Source organism: Maylandia zebra, unplaced genomic scaffold, assembly GCF_041146795.1.
Source record: "Maylandia zebra isolate NMK-2024a unplaced genomic scaffold, Mzebra_GT3a scaffold01, whole genome shotgun sequence".
Classification (NCBI taxonomy): domain Eukaryota; kingdom Metazoa; phylum Chordata; class Actinopteri; order Cichliformes; family Cichlidae; genus Maylandia; species Maylandia zebra.
Genome location: NW_027490031.1, coordinates 1,557,587 through 1,575,744, shown reverse-complemented (window position 1 = coordinate 1,575,744; position 18,158 = coordinate 1,557,587). Strand labels below are relative to the sequence as shown.

General features: G+C 41.6%; 1 protein-coding gene across 4 annotated transcripts in view; it reads left to right on the top strand.

The window, feature by feature from the left end:
- The window catches only part of LOC101477089 (protein NLRC3), a 374,972-nt gene that overhangs the window by 326,365 nt on the left and 30,449 nt on the right, over nucleotides 1-18,158 (top strand). The gene's annotated exons all lie outside the window — the stretch shown is intronic.

Here is an 18,158-nt window from a genome sequence, read left to right as displayed (position 1 = left end):
AAACATCTGCAATCACTCTGTTCGTCTTCTTCCAGCAGCGTTTTAACAATAAAACGCTGCGTGTCTTTGAGTATAAATATATATTTTTATGACAGCACAGTGAGTACCGTGTTAAAGTGAGGAAGAAGCAACTTAATGCAGCAATCAAAAATTTCTGATGAAAAAAACAAAACAAAAAGTAGAGACCAAAGCGAGTCACAGCTGCCACTGACCCATTATAGATTATCTGCCTAATCATATGACCCTCGTAAGGGACAACTGCCATTACGGCTTAGATCTGGGACTCTCCATCAATTGGTCTTAGAACAGAAGAAGCTTCTTGGATGGGAGGTGAGTTTAATTATGCTTAAAAGTCTTTCATATGTTCGACATCTAGCTAAAAAGGTAAAAAAAAACTTTATTCAGTCAGTAACATTGCATGGTCTGGTATCTACCAAATAAATCACATTTTAAACACAGTTTGAACAGTCTGCACTGTCAGACAGTTATGAAGCAGAGGCTATAATAGACATCCTTACAGTGGGAAAGAGCTGCCGGTGACTTGGAGCAGAGAAACACGGTGTATTAATGCAATTCTCTTTCACATAAGCAGGACCAGGCTTACAAAAACCTTTTGTCCAGGTAACAAATCTGTTATATGCACATGCTCACGTGCCTAAATGAGCAGCTTTACCCCAAGAGGCGCACTGAGACCAATACCTACTGCACATATCATCACGCTGGACACTGAGTGGTGATATTTATGTTGCTCCGGCACAGCTATAACCTACCTTACATTAGTTTCAGGGTGAGCTTCCTTTTCATCAACTCTTCTTCCGAGTACATCAAAATTATCTTCTCATTTGATTTCAGGGCCTATTTCTAACAGTTAAATTGTTTTACTTGCTCCCTCACTCTCTCTCTCTCCTTTGTTCCCTGGGTTTCGAGCATGTATGAGCAAAGATGCAGCTTTTATTCTTCTGATATGTTTTTTGGTTTGTTTTATTGAAGTCTATTTTTAATTAAAATCATGATAGACTTGTGATGTTCCTGTGGCTTTTGGGTTCGACCACTGATCTGATTTTAAAACTTTTGTTTTAAAGTCCTAAGACCTGAACTCTTCCATGGCATGCGATTTTAATTTCTCTTTGGTATTTTGGCATATTGGGGCCTGATGAATGTAAAAACAAAGAACTGCCAGTTTTTGGGGTTTTTTTTACCTTTTTTTGTTTTTAAGAAAAATTAGAGCCACATATGACAATATTCGTTTAAAAGTTTGATAGAACAGTAGCAGTATAATGTCCTTGTAAATGGATATCAGGCCCTTGTAAACCAAAATTGTCATGTTTAGTTAACGGACTCAGGCGCAGACCAGAAATCCTTGAAGAGAAGACAGTTTATTGATACAGACAACACCAGTTGATACAATGTGCTGGAGGGGAGGGGGGTCCAGGGCTCCGGGGTCCATGAGGGAAAGGAAGGGGATCAGACGTGCTCCAAAGAATCACTCTGCTCTCTCCACAACTGGGTTACACAAATCCCAACACTCCTCCATGAGATGACGGGCAGGTAGGGAAAGATCTGTACACAGAAACCTTAGTTATAGATGAACAGACGGAAACAACTCACAGATTCTGATTCTCAAACTACTGAGCGACTGACGCTGATAGCTCAACGATCCAGTGACGAATAGCACAGTGCTGCCATCTTAAGTAGGGCTCGCGATTACGCAGAGAGAGAGAGAGAGAGAAACACATGTTGCCTAATATGGGATCAGCTGGTGAGGCACAGGGACCATGACAAAAATTAAGTATTTTGGTCTAAATAACCCAAAATGTGATGTCCATGTAATGGTGGATTAACAGGTGTTATTCTAAGGAGGGAAACTGTTGAGTATTGCAGCATCGACAGCGATCACTTCAAGGAAAATGACGGCGGAGGCAAAAATTTCCTTAATATTTTGGGAACTTTATTCCACATCGACACACGGCAAAACTTTTCCTCATGGGTGCTATTTTGTTGTGGTGAACTTTTTTTTCTTAGGGGCGTGATGACGCAGCATACGTGCCCTTACAATGAAACAGTGCCTCCTTGTGGTGACAACTAAAATACTGTCTCTCTGTTAAACAATAGTAACCATAATGCAGTTAAACACACTGTACAACATGAGTACACACAATGAATATCTTAACACCCCCTCTTGTACTCAGGTTGCTGGAATCTAAAGAAAAGTTGTACAATAAACAATAAACAGTTGTACAATCTCTACCACACTTCCTTTTCCTTTTTTTCTCTCCCCCTTTTTCTTCTTCTTTCTTTTAAGCACCAAACATAATGTCAGCAAACTTTGCAAGATTTAGCTTAGAAACAGGTTTGGTCATAACATCTGCAACCATTTCTTCAGTGGTGCAATATAACAGACACATTTTCCCTTCGTTTCCAATGGACCTTACAAAATGATATTTAATGTCCACATGTTTGCACCTCTGTCGGCTTACAGGGTTTTTAGCCAGGGCAATTGTTCCCTGGTTGTCCTCGTACACTATTGTTTGAGTGTATCTGTAGTCATCTATACCTTTCAAAAGCTGTTCTAAATATATACATTCTTGCATTGTGTAAGCCAAAGCCATATACTCTGCTTCACAGGTAGAGAGTGCCACAGTGGGCTGTTTCTTGCTCTTCCATGGAACTAGAGAACTGTTCTTACATAGATGTACACAGTAACCAGTAGTGCTGCGTCTGTCGGCGGTGTCACCTGCCCAGTCAGCATCACTGTAGGCTACTAGACCCAAATTTTCATCTGTGTTTCTCCTTAAACACAACTTCTTATCTTTGGACCCTTTGAGATTTCTCAACACAGGCTTCACAGTTCCCCACTGTTCCTCTGTAGGCTCATGGAAATGCTGTGATAACTTGCTTACCACAAAACTCAGGTCAGGACGGGTACCTGATGCGAGGTATATAAGACTGCCTACAGCCTCTCTATACAGGGAGTGCAGAATTATTAGGCAAATGAGTATTTTGTCCACATCATCCTCTCCATGCATGTTGTCTTACTCCAAGCTGTATAGGCTCGAAAGCCTACTACCAATTAAGCATATTAGGTGATGTGCATCTCTGTAATGAGAAGGGGTGTGGTCTAATGGCAAAATGGGTCAAAAGAAGGACTTGACAGGCTCAGAAAAGTCAAAAATAGTGAGATATCTTGCAGAGGGATGCAGCAGTCTCAAAATTGCAAAGCTTCTGAAGCGTGATCATCGACCAATCAAGCGTTTCATTCAAAATAGTCAACAGGGTCGCAAGAAGCGTGTGGAAAAACCAAGGCGCAAAATAACTGCCCATGAACTGAGAAAAGTCAAGCGTGCAGCTGCCAAGATGCCACTTGCCACCAGTTTGGCCATATTTCAGAGCTGCAACATCACTGGAGTGCCCAAAAGCACAAGGTGTGCAATACTCAGAGACATGGCCAAGGTAAGAAAGGCTGAAAGACGACCACCACTGAACAAGACACACAAGCTGAAACGTCAAGACTGGGCCAAGAAATAGCTCAAGACTGATTTTTCTAAGGTTTTATGGACTGATGAAATGAGAGTGAGTCTTGATGGGCCAGATGGATGGGCCCTCTCTGAACAGTGTCTGGGAGGCTGTGGTTGCTGCCGCACGCAACGAAGCATGAGAAATTACTGAAAGGAACCTAAACTGGGAAAAACTAAAGAGAAAACTTGAAACCATCATGAAACGGGGTGAAAGGCAGCGAGACGCAGACTAACAAACAGGACACCATGGAACACAGACGAGCCGACAACGAGCACGGACCGACACCCACTATATATACACACACAAGGTAATCAGATAATCACACACAGGAGGGAAGAACAGCTGATTCTAATACACAAAGACGACTGAGTACACACAATGAATATCTTAACAGAAACCCTCCAAACAACAGACAGAGCAGTGGAGCAGCCAAGGGAATAGAAGGATATAAAAACTGTATCACTAAAATGTAATTTATCATACAAAAACAGTTAAAAATGTAAAAGCAATTAAAACAACCCTGGCCAGAGAGAACACAATAAAAATCAATAAAACATAAACACTAAAAATCCGGTGGCATCTGCCACGGCGTTAAGTCACTAAAAGTCCGGGTGGCGACAACCACAACGTTAAAATCCAGTCAATCGGAGCGGGGCAAGGAAAACCCGGCGGCGTCCTCGGCTGTCCTGTCAGTCTCTCTGCTCCGACGTGCCCGTATGGGCAAAGCTCCTAACGCTGCCCGCTGCTTTTCTGTAGCACACCAGCACTATGGTCTCGCCGTTGGAGGTAGGGCGCTGTCCCGCTGCTAACTAATCCCCCACCGTAGCGTCCTCTGGCCTCCAGCTATTCCAGCAACAGCACAGCTCCCTCTTCCTCTTCGCTCGCTAAGCGTCGTATGCCCTTGCCACGTACTGCATGGCAACTTGCACCAACCCCGTGCTCCAGCGCCAACGGTGCCGCTGCCGCCGCTTGCGGCCGTCACCTGCCACTCCTATTTCGCCATGTCTGCTGCCCTCTTTCCCCTGACCTGCCAGGCCCTCTTATTGGCCTCTGAGACATCCCAGGTGTGTCAAGTTCATAATCAGGGAGGGGCGGAGTCAACAATAATTATAATAAAAACATGCAAGAACAAACACTGTACAATATTAAAATATTAAAAATAGTAAAATACAGCAACTCATGCACAATGAAATATGCTAATGGCCTGACGGTGAAGAAGCCGTCGGCCTCTGGAAGGAAACAGAAGACATTTCAGAGGCTGCAGGCAGATTTCTTTGATTTGGGGCCTTTTTCAGCTTTATTTACAGAGCAGTGAAGATAAGTGACAGCAAAGCAGAGGGAGAGAGAAAGGGGACGTGGCCCGGGTCAGAATCAAACCCAGGCCAGCTGCTCTCCACCTTGTGACACATGGTCACCTGCTCATCCTAGTGAGCTCCACCAGCAGCTCTTTCACACAGTTTACACTGTCAAACACCGTGTGTGGACCTCAGCTAACAATAGGCTACATTTAAGTCTGGACTACAAGCTTTTATATTGAGGCAGATTTTTCACTGTTTTTATTCCATCAGCAGCTCAACATCATGAGCAGCTTTGACATAAAGACATCAAACTCAAGCTGACTTTAAACTGGATCTACTTTTAATACAGGGGCTCAAAAACAACTAACATCTTTATTATATATCAGGACAGATAGTCATTTCATCTCAAATGGAAAACAGCTTTATTTGGAATAATCAGCACTATCAACTGGTTTGGGATCTCCACCAGTTTCATGTCTTTACAGCTTCTCCAACAAAGTTCCTGTGAAATCAGCATTTTTGTCTTTATTGGTTTGATAGTGATTGATCATTGTTCTCACAGCATTTTGAGTGGGAACAGTTCAAAATGAGAGTAGTGGGAGTTATTTACTGATTGAAACAAGCTGAATGTTTCTGTGATGATGAAGATCAGCAGCTCAGCTGATCAATGAATTGACATCTATCAGTCATTTCATGAGATGAAGTCATCAGCAGACATTTGTTCTAACTGTGTGATAAATGTCAGAACATTAGGGCTCTGCTTTAGTCACTACTTGACAAGATGCTCATTGGCTCATTGTTGAATCCAGTGGCCCAGATGGAGTCTGACCTCTGACCCTTTGCTGCAGGTCTTCTGTGTTATCTCCACTTTCATGTCTGATCTTCTGCTGTATCGTCCAAAATAAACATCTGAATCATTTCCAACACTTCAGCAGATCTTTAGTTTGGGCAGTGCAGCACAGAATAACACATATTGTACTATACTGCCCACTTCCTGATCTTATTGGATCTGTGTGTGAGGTTGGTGAAGGAAACACATGTTTACTGAGTGAGTCGCTGCCATTAGGAACTAGTTTTTATATCACAGCCTGGAAATCACACAGGACCATTTCTGCAAGTGAAAAGCTGTAATTGGAGGAAAATAATAGTATAGTTTGTGCGACTGTTGTTTGTAAATGAAGAATTGTGCTGCTGACCTTTGACCTTTTCTTTAGGTGCACAGAGCCCAGAGGAGTCCAGAACTGAGGCAGTGCTACAGATGCTATGTCTTCAAATAAAGTGGTGTATTATCCATGTTTTCTATGGATCACATCCAATATCCTGATCTAACGAGCCCCCTGTTGCGACTTTCATCCGTAAATAAAGCCGCGGCCGGCTGAGTTGGTTGTGTCCCTGTGACGCGCCTCCAATAATCCATAATGAGTCGTACTTGTACTTTGCGCATTTATTTTAAGAACAAAACAAAAACAAACATTTGCGCTTTCAATCAATTTACAAATAGCGCATGGATTAACTGGTGTGTCAAAAAATGACGGTCAACAGAAAAGTTTGCCCACAAACCACTCACCCAACACCCCTGCTGCGAACACCAACATCAGGTAAATAGACTGTGACCACACCCACATACCATCACCTGAGACGCAGGTAAAGCTATACACCTGTGCCACCAAAACAAAAAGGAAAAACATAAACATGGACTTTGGCTCTTACACCCCCTTTTTGTGGATTTTAGAGCCTCTTCCTTTTGCTGCGTCTGCGTCTCATTTCAAGCACAAGAGCAAGAAGTGGATGAAGAAATGGGGCGAGTGGGGTCAGTGTGGTGCATGTCAGCTGTGCTCACACATGCTTTCACAAAGAACATGTGTGTTCATCGGCAGCATTAAGGTGCACGTTAGTCTTCATAATAATAAAGTATTCTGACTTTATTCTTCTGAATCCTCACAGTCATGTTGCAGCTCTGCTTTGCTTTAAGAAAATGTTCTACCAGGATGTTACTTTCCTAAACGTGTTCTCCAAATGTTCCAAAGACTTTGTTCTAAGTAGTTCTACATGATGAAACATCCACACTAAGTTTAAGAAGGACACACAAACACCATCTGTCCTTTCATCATGTGTACAAACGTGTTCAGATGTCAAATGTAGCGTGAATGGATGCAAATGTGGATCGTTCCAATAAAATGAGACAGTTTTGTGAGTGGATTACAATTTGAAGTTCATTTAAACCTATACGAACATGTTATTCCAAACAAACTATCCAACAGGAAGCAGAATCAGGGGAACAGGAAACAGTGGAGGTGAGCTTCCCTCCCTCCAGGACATCTACAGGAAGCGGTGCCTGAGGAAAGAGGGGAGGATCATCAAAGACTCCAGTCACCCCAGCCATAAACTGTTCAGACTACTTCCATCAGGCAACAGGTACTGCAATATCCGGTCCCGAACCAGCAGACTGAGAGACAGCTTTCTCCATCAGGCCATCAGAATGCTGAACACTTCATAAGACACCTCACCTCCACTACTGGAACTTCAACATTATGCACTCCATACTGTACATTAATGCTACTTGTTTGCAAATTTCCAACTATTTTATTTTATATATATGTATATAAACACACACACACACACACACACACACACACACTCAACTCCACTCACTCACCTGGAGGATCAACACTCAGGCTAATGATGCTGATGTGGTTATTGCTCTGGGGATTTAGCAGGTGAGCTAAATCATGTGTAACATGTGAATTCCCTGAGTGTGGCATTAATAAAGTCTGTGTCTATGTCAAAGCTGACGTTTAAATTCCTTTTTAAATTTACCAACATTTCTGATTTGCGGTTAAGACTGTGACATGTTTTCACCATTTGAAAGCCAGAAGAGTGATCACTCTTGAAGCCTGGTTGCTGCAGAATACTAGGACTACTAGTACTAGTACTAGTACTACTGCTACTCCACAAAGCACATTGTTCAGGAATTTCACAAATTTGCTTACGTCTAATGTGTTGGCTTACAGGTAAACTTGTTTTGCAGATGGATAGGATGAAAACTTCCAGCATCACATAATGTTTTCCGATCAGTAGGTTTGGAGTAAAAAAGAACTGGACATATATTTGTCTTCTTTGGGCTACTTTTATGTCAAGCAAAGTTAACTTATTTAGAACTGTGATCAAGGATAACACATAAACCCTTGCAAATGTGATGGTAAAAGAGTCTAACATCTAGGTGTTACATGGTGTTGCAGGTGATAAAGATCCATAAACTACTTCCATTTGTTTAGAGGTGATTGCCAGTTTTGTTGGGATTTTTAGAGATACAGAGATCCTGTTCTGCTTTACTTTAAAAAAAAGGATTTTCAGAGCTGTTGATATATTAATCAGTGTTCATAGAAACATGGATCAACCCTGTTTTGACAGTGAGAGTGTTACATTGTGACAGTTTCCATAAAAGTCTGCAAATTCTCTGAACAGGTAGCCATGAAGCAGCCATTTTTTTAAAAGATTAATTAAACTTAATATTATTTGTATGGCCATATCACAACAACAGCATAGCCTTAAACCAGGTTTGGAGTAAAGAGAACTGGACATATAGTTTCTTTTTTGGGTTACTTTGAAGTGAAGAAAGTTAACTTGTTTAGAACTGTGATCAAGGATAACACGTAAAACGTTGAACGTTTCAATATAAAAAGTGTACAAACTCCAGAAAAGTGGCAACTGAGGTGGCAAAATTGCAGGCAATTTTCACTTAAGTAGAAGTACAGCTGCTAGTGTCAAAAACACTCGAGTAAAAGCTTGATAAAGTATCGGGTCAGAAATGTGCTCAAATTGAGGAAGTCAAAGTAGTAACCTAACTGAAACTTGTGCTATAATAAAAAAATAAAATAATATTAGTAGATAGGACTACAAACTTAGTCTGGTGGTAAAAGGCACAAAGGCCTCAGGGGGACATTTGGCAGCCAGGGTTAGAGCTCAGACACCTGGAGCCTGGGGGTTGGGGCTAACAACACTGACTGGTAAAAGAATCTAACATCCAAGTGTTACATGGTGTTGCAGGTGACAAAAAGCCATAAACCACTGTTTAGAGGTTGTTGTGGAAGTTTTCCGTTTAATAAAGCCTGCAGACAAGCGATGAGCGGTAGCTAACATTCTTTAATCAAGACAAAGAACAGAAATCGAGCTTGGTGAGGGACTGCCATCGCTGGGGCAGAGGGTGAGCAGAGTCTCTCACTGAGCCTAGCATGGCTCTCAGTTTTGTCTTTCCCGCAAAGAAAGTTTCACACTGCCTTGCTATCTTTTACAGTGGAGAAAAGACAAAAAGACTCTTCCTGTGGAGTTGTCTGCTTCCCCCCAACTTCCTTACCAGACCCCACTATCTGTTAAACTGTTAAAATGGAGTGTGAGGCAGACATGCTAAAACAGTGACCTAAAAGCATTACCAATAAACAATGGGATCAATACATAAATGAAAGAAATGCAGCTGATAAAAAAGCCATAAACTACTTTCATTTGTTTAGTGGTGATTGCCAGTTTAGTTGGGGTTTTTTTTAGACACAGAGAGTGAGAGATCCTGTCCTACATTACTTTAAAAAAGAAGATATTTTCAGAGCTGTTGATATATGAAGCTCTGAGCATTGAGTGTTGCATTGTGAGAGTTTCAGTAAAAAGCCTGCAAATTATTGCATTTATACTGGAGAGCAAAGAAAAATTAAATTCTACTTGTACTATGGAAAATCAGTTTCATAAAAGCTACATAAACAGAGCTGAAGAAGACTGTGTTTGTAAAACTAGTGGTAACGTGTGAGAATTATAAGTTATAAGACTGTTTCTGCTATCGATACAATTTGTGTTGTTAATCCTAAATGATTCACGGTGACAACATCATAAGAACAAGGTCATTTTACTCCACACACACACATTTGGAAAATCACATAGTTTGACCATAAAAATTCCCAGAATAATTAGTATTTGAGATTGCTGAAGCAACATCACTAAAGAAAAATATCCTTGCATGTCACTTTCGTTTAAAAATATAAAAAATGTGAAGTTTTTTTTTTGTAAAACATAAAAACAACAAAACTTAAGACCTTAAGAATCTCCTTATGAATGTTGTCATATCTAGATCATTGGTGTTTGGATTTGAGGGTCAACAGGGCGAACACTGAGGCTGGGTATTAGAAATACAACATGGCAACATGAGACATGTTAACTCTGAGAACACTAACATCTAGATTAAGGTGTGAGAGGTAAATACATAACAGAAGCTAAAAAGGAGTTGCTTGTCTCTAGATTACTTAAAATAAATTGAAAATAAACTGATTTGAACACGTTTAATGCATTATACAAAAAAAGGTTCATGATATAGTTCACATGATCTAAGCAAGAGTGACTCGGAATCTCAAATGTTAAAGTACACTTACTGATTGTACTTTTACTACATGAGCTAATGTAGATGCTCTAAAAGCACGCTGGCTGAAAAAGAACCACACGTTTGGAGAAACTGTGCTGTAACTTCTCATACTGTGAAGTTTTCTGACAAAAGTGAATTGAAAACTTATGCTGTACAGTTTACTAAGGGGTCCTTTGCTGGGCCATGTGCAATTACACAAAAGAACAAGTTAAATTTCACCATAACACTGACTGGAGAAAAGCCAAATTGGGATTCTAATTGAGATTACAACTGAAATCAGTGCTGTGATAGTTAGTTTAAGATCACAACCTGATTTAAAACACAGTCTAACATCAACATTCTTGCCCCTGAAAATAGGTCAGGGTGGCCGAAAAATGTACTTTAAAAATGAGATTTTCTTTTTGTTTCATTGGAACAGTAAAGTACCATTACAAAGAAATGAGTACACCTTTGTAGATATCACTGATATGGAGTTTTTCATGTTTTACATACAGACTTTCTCATTTAAACCATGGTGACTTAAAAGTTTAGCAGCAAGACACTTGTTTCCTTTGTTCCATCAAACATTTCTTTCAGCCATCTGTGTTTATCAGAGTGATATGTGACTAATTTTTTATTGAATCACCAGAAAGTACACAAATACAAGATTAAATATTTTATTTATTTATCAAAGATACATAATTACACATTGATACAATGAATAAGGTGTCTATAAAAATTACACATGGTGTAAGAAAAACATTATAACATACAAATAAGTGTTTTATGATAATCTGACATACTTTAAAAGCATAAGAATAAAAGTTTTAAAAAAAAATCATGTTCTTTGATGATCACATTACATGTATCACATTTTTTAAAGCATAACGTAGGGTGTTCACAAAAACAGTTTTATGATTACTTTTTCCACAGTGCTTGTATGCCTCTTGCAAAACTATGTACTTATCACCATATGACATAATAACTCACGATTATGCAAGACCAGCCATGAAATGTCCGTCGCTTCATTACAATCATTTGTCCCCGCTGCTGCCCTCAGACCCAGTCTGTGGGGTAAAATTGCTTTTTTGGTGGTTCATAAAAAATATCTCAAAAAGCGATGTTAGTGAGGGGACCAGAAACACTGGGTTGCAGAGCAGTTGGTAAGGACTTGTATATTTCTGGAGAGTCTGCAAAAGCTGTCTTGCTCGTGCTCCTGATTGGATATGTGGAGCCCGGCTCTGATATCTCACTGGTGGCAGCTAAAGGTAGGCATGCCTTGGAGGCGGAGTTGGTCTCGGGCGCAATCTTTCAAACGAGCCTCACGGCATTTCAGGCAACCTCAGGCCGGAAACAACATCCGGTCACTCGCGGTCAAAATCCACGCAGAGCTGGTGTTTCGCAGGGATCAGGTTAACACATCTGGGTCTAAAAATATAAAGAAAAACAAAAAGAGTTTTAAAACACGCAAACTAGCAAAATATCAAAGGAGCATAACATAACAATAACAAGATGATATGAGATACCTGATGAGGCCATGATAGGTGATGTAGACATGTAATGTATAAACTTTTACGGGAGTTAAAAGTGCAGCTTATATATATTTTAAAGTGTATTGTACGTGGGATAGGCTCCAGCGCACCGCGCGAGCCTGAGAAAAGGATAAGTGGAGGCGAATGGATGGATGGATGGTGTATTGTACCTGTTACAAACCATTGTGATATTTATTTATTTTTTTAAATGAAAGGATTGACAGAATGGTAAAAAGGAAAATGCAAAAATGTAGTTAGAGAGGAAGATTAACACTTACCGAATGATATGCGGATAAGGAAAGAGACGCAAGTTGCTGTTGAAATCGGCCGCTCCCTATGCGAACTCGCAAGCAGTCTGAGCGGTTCCAGTTGTTGATACGTCTGAAGTGAGATGTCTTCTGGGGGTTCGAAGATAGTCTTAACCTGAGCGGGAGATCATAAAAATCGGACCTGGAGCGGATTGGCTAACCGGGGTGCGAAGGGAGCGGTGCAATAGTTATGTGATTGGCAGCGGGGCGCAGTGAGGCGGAGTTGGTCTAAGGGGGGAATTTTCAAACGAGGTAAGCAGCGCATTAGGGAGCAGAGCGGGGAGCGAACAAGCAGGACAAATTATGCTCTGGAAGCTGTTGCGGGTCGGTGCGATTAAGAGCGAGGTAGAACTTAGACTCTGCGTAGAATTTTAGAGGTAGCTAGCAAGAGGCAAGTTTTTGAAGAAAAAAGAGTAAGGAGCTTTCCCAATGTTTTTGGATTATAGCGCTTTTTTTTGGGAATAGAGGGGTAGCTAACAAGTTATTGTAGGGTTTTGGAGAAATCGCGGAGAATTTTTTTTTAAAGGAGTTTTGGCTTTGTTTGGCTGAGCATGAAGGGAGCCGCGGGGCGCTGAATTTGAGAAAAAAGACTAAGGATTTTTTCAGGATTTTCCCTGTTATCGAATATAAGGTTTTGGGAATAGAGGGGGTACCCTAACAAGTTATTGTAGGGTTTTGGAGAAATCGCGGAGGGTTTTTTAAGGAGTTTTCCCTGCTTATGTATCTAAGGAGGGTTAGGGTTAGGGGATCGCGAGTTTTTTCTGAGTATGAGTTTTATTCTAAATCTACAAATGCATATAAATCTAAATAAAGTTTTCCCCCAAGGCATGCAGCATGTGTTTGTGGCCATACTGAACGTTACAAAAGCACAAGTTTAACTAAACAATTTTAATATGGTTTAATACATTTTTAAACACATGAGCACGGAGCCCGAGAGAGCACGGTCCGGAGACACGGGCGCGCCCCCGCGCGCCCAGACACACAGCCTCGGGCGCGCGCGGGCGCGCGCACACACACTGACCCGCCACCAGATGGCGTTTTTTGAGCATAAAAAAATAAATAAATTTTTTTAATTGCTTAAAGAAATAAAAGAATGCTATTTTTGATATATAAAAAACTTTCTAAATAATCAATTATATTTTTATGAATATCATATTTTTATGAATATCATATTTTTATGAATATCATATTTTTATTATTTAATTACTTCCTACTTCCGGACTTCCGGAGCTCATGAATAATTTAATTAGGGGATAATTTAATTAGGGGTCATAAATCAATTAAGGGGGTCATAAATCACTGCGTTTGACGAAAGGGGTATAATATCACTCTCTTATATACATATATACATACATATAAGTGCAATAATGCAATAATCTTTTCTGGCATCGTTGTATTTTTACTCAGTTGTATATAGCATTCGTATTCTATTTTTATCTTATTGTATATTTTTATTCTATTTTATTCTACTGTATATAGTATATTATTTTATTCTATTCTGTACAGCTGTGTACTGTATTTATTCTTATTGTATTCTAATTTTTGCGTCATAACTTTTGCACTGTCCACTTCCTGCTGTGACAAAACAAATTTCCCACGTGTGGGACTAATAAAGGTTATCTTATCTTATCTTATCTTATGTTATTGTATTTTGCACACCTCTGTTGCTTGTGAAGCTTACACCCAAAATATCACTTGCATGTGCTGAACCAGTGTACCTGCACATGTGATGTGACAATAAAAGTGATTTGATTTACTGTATGTACTGATACTGCATGTAGTGCAGATATTGATATGTAGTACTGATACTGATTGTTGTACTGATACTGCATGTGGGTACTGATGCTTATATGTAGTACTGATATCTTAGGGTGTGGGTAAATGTTCCACTGTGGTCAAGCTGAAGTTACAGCACTGAACGACCACGCTCCCCACACGGCTTCTTTTTTCTCTCTCTGGCTCCTCCACCTGCTGGGGTGTGAGCTTAAATCTAAAAAAGGCTCAGTGGGCACTTCCTGTAGTACAGACTCCTCCCTGCACTCTAAGGTTAAACACGTCAGATCATCACATAGACCATGTAGAGACATGAACACAGCTCAGTGTTCAGCGGGTGGAGCAGGTCCATCTTGCATGGAGGCCATGGGAGTGAGCTTCATCACATGAACGAGCTTCATCACATAAAAGAGCTTAATCAGTGGACATGAGCAGTTAATAAATAATGTCAATGTGGAGGTTTTACTGAAGTGTTCCGCACTCACTGTGAACACCCAGCTTCACATTTGGCCACATGACCACAGGGTAGTTCAGTGTGGTCATATAAAAACATGCTTGACTGTAGAAATTCAGTTTGCACGAAGCACATTTACCTTAATGAATAAATAAACCTTTGTTTTAATGTAGTTCAGCTGCATTGAACTATTACTCCATGTTTCCTGATGGTTTAAGAATCATGTGTGTGTGTGTGCATGCATCCATGTGTGTGTTTGTTTGTGTGTGTGTGTGCATGCGTGCACCTGTGTGTGTGTGTTCAAAGGATCAGAGCAGCTTTCTTACCGAGTAAGAGGAGCAGGATCATCATCTTCATCCTCAGTAACAATCCCGTTACAGCTGATCCTCTCAGGCTCACCGACGGCTGTCAGAGCAGAGCTGTTACTCTGCAGCTGATGGCACAGAAAAAAGTTCTCTTTCACAGGAAGTCCCCTCCTCTGAGAACCTTCACAATAAAAGCTGTTTACAGTGTCGAACACAGAGCCAACTGGAGGATCAGAGGTTAGAGGGAAAGATAGAAAGAATAATGTGCAGGTCAGAAGCTGTAACACTGTGTGAAAGTCAAATGTGCACCAACAGCTTCATCACAGCTTTGAAATCATGTGGACTGCAGACCGGATCCTTCTATGATAAATTTCAATAACTCTGAAGACAGAAGGGCCAGAGAGCGTGAAACTGTAGCAATAATAATATTAATAGTTTGCATTTATATAGCACTTTTCTAGGCACCTAAAGCGCTTTACAATTCATTCACTCTCACATTCACACACTGGTGGAAGCAGCTACGGTTGTAGCCACAGCTGCCCTGGAGCAGACTGACAGAAGGGAGGCTGCCATATCGCACCATCGGCCCCTCTGGCCAACACCAGTAGGGTAAAGTGTCTTGCCCAAGGACACAACGACCAGGACAGAGAGAGCAGGGGGATCAAACCTTCAACCTTCCGGTTACAGATGAGCTTCCCATTCCCCTGAGCCACGGTCGCCCCCAATGCATGTAAAGCAGTCACTCGCGCATGCACGATGGTTTCTTTTTGTGCACGGATGCTGAGATTAATTTTCTGTATGCTGGACATCACAGATTTAGTCACCCAGGGACTGATGTTAGGAGGAGTTTTAACTCGCCTCAAAGGAACAATCAGGTCTCCCACCTGTGCAGGGTCACCCCTGGGGTGGGTCTTAAGTGTCTTTTTAAAGATATCAACAGTGTTCACAGATCTTAGTTCCAGTGGAAGTGAGAGCCGCAGCTTTGGGGCCACAACCTTGAAAGCACAGGCACTGACTTAGACTGACTTAGACAGGCAGCCAAAATCATCAGTGATCCCTTTGACTACTTCTTCAGGTCTCTGCGAAGGCGGTCGCACTTTTCTCCTCTCCTCCTTCCCCTTATCTTCCCTGCTTAGCCTCTTGTGTCCTTGTCCTGTTTCGTGTGCATTACTTTCCCTGGAACAGTCTCTCACAGTCATTCTCTAAAACCTAAAAGAGAATTATAGATTTGATCAACTGGTCTCTGAATGCTATTGACACCCTTTTCTCAACGAGAAGTCTGGGCTCAGGAAAGCCCGAGTGCCCTGGAGGGACTTTCCCTGCCGGATACACGGGTGGCAGACATGGAGGATTGTGTGCCTGGTGGGACTGTCGATCGAGGACGCTGAAGATATCTACCTATTCGGAACCATGATAACAGGGTTCTTGCTGATCGGAGCTGGCTTGGCCCTGACTTATCGGAGAATTAAGAGAGCGGAACCGGCTGTTCACACCCCCTTAAGGCTGCCTGCTGGGATTGAAACGGTGGGACGAGGCGCGACCTCTCACAACGAAAGCAGCATGGTTAAGACAGCTCACTGCAGTTGTGGGGTCTCAGAATCAAAAGAATGACAACACCACGGAACGGGAGTTTGATACCATCATGGGGAGGCTCGCGGTTCTCCAACGGGAGATTGAGACCAGTGTCGGAGTGTTAAAGAACAGCTTTGAAATTCTCCTGAGCTGCTCGCATAAAAGAAAAATCAACAACATCAACATCAGAATGCGGATACCTCGGCGCCAGCTGCAGGCCCAAGGCTGGAGCTGAACAAAAACTCCCAGATAACGACTGTGTGTTGACTATTCTTTCCATTCCATGCAAGGCCACCTGGGTTGACTGGAAGACTGTTTACTGGGCGACTGGGCGAAGGACACTGTCTCAGCTGAACTCTGGACACACACACACACACACACACATACACTGATATGCACACACTGATCCCCCCTCCCTTTCCAAACGCCTTCGATGCTTGTGCCCTACCAGGGAAGATGGCGGTCGACTGGACCAGTGCAGACATGCTGCAGGACCGGATGCGCTGTCTACGCCGGCTCTCTCTTACCCTTTACCTGCCCCTGTTGCTTGTCTCGTGTTTCTATGGTGTATTGATAGTCATGTGCTTTTGTGCTGAGGTGTTTTTTCTGTTATCAAACTGTTCTCCCACTAGGAGCTCAGTCTGAGTGGAGTTTTTTTTTCTCCTCCTCTTACCTCATGTTATGTATTTTCGTTGTTGTTTTTTTTCCTATCAGCCTACCTTTCTGACATGTCTGCCCAATGTGATGTTTGTGTAAAGTTGGTCAGAAGGTTCCTTTGTAAGTGCGCATGTGCCTGCGGCATGACGTCAACTCCAAAGCCCTATATGCCTGTATATATTGTACTATTCTTAGTTAGCGTATTGTCTGTCTTGTTAATGTTGGTTTATAATGGAGCACTGTAACAAAAAATAATTTCCCCCAGGGTGTCATGGTCCTGGGTCGTGCGACCCAGTGTTTTGTGTTTAGTCTATTTTGATGTTTATTGATTGTTTAGGTTCATTTAGTTATTCCAGCTCATTTGTAATTATATTACCCTTGTATATAGCCTCCCTTGCCCTTCATGTGTTTATGTCCGTGTGTCTTGTGTTGTCAAGTTCATGCTGTCGCTTCTGTCATCTTCCCCTGTACTGAGTCTCCCTGGTTCGTGCGTCTATCTGTCATGAGTCATGTCTGCATGGTTATGTTTGGTTCATGTCATGTCTAATCTCCATGTTTCCTGTTGTACTTTGAAAGTCTGTATTGAATGTCAGTGTATTCAGTTTCACTCCTCCTGTCCTGTCGTTAAGTTCATGTATATCAGCTGTGTTCCCATGTGTGGCCACTTCCCCTGATCATCCCTCATGTGTATTTAGTCTCTGTGTTTCTTACAGTCTGTGTCGCGTCGTCTGTGTTCCCACCCTCCGTGTTTCCATGCCCGGTCTGTTGTATTCTAAATCATAGCCTTACCTTAGTTCATTCCCCAGTTTAGGTTTCTGTTTAGTTATTGCTTTTGTGCTGCCCTTATTCTTGTTCGTTTCTCTTATGTTACCAGCCACAATAAAAGGCTCGCTTTTGTTTAAAGTTCACTCCCGAGTCACTTGTGTCTGCACCTGAGTCCTCCACGCACTCTCCACACGGTCTGTCACAGCGGACCGTGACACAGGGATCAATAAAGTATTCTGATTCTGATGAATTATAATAATTAAGGTGGGATAAATGAAAGCATGTGTAATCATTTCCATTTTACTTTGAGAGACAACATGACAGATTGTGGCAGCAAACACAGGCACAATCTTCCCTGGCCAAGTGAGCTCCAGTTAGCGCAATAAAAATAGGGTCTTAGAGCAGGCCTGCTCTGATTGATAGAAAGCCTCAGCAGAAGACACAGAGGGAAACTCAGAAATTACAGACACAGAGAGCTCTGAATTTACTTTCACTCAGGTAGTGAAAACGGGTCCTCTGTCTACACAGAGTTAGCAAAAAGTTCATTTTTACTGTTCATATGGATATAACTAATATAACTAACAGGAATTGACTCATT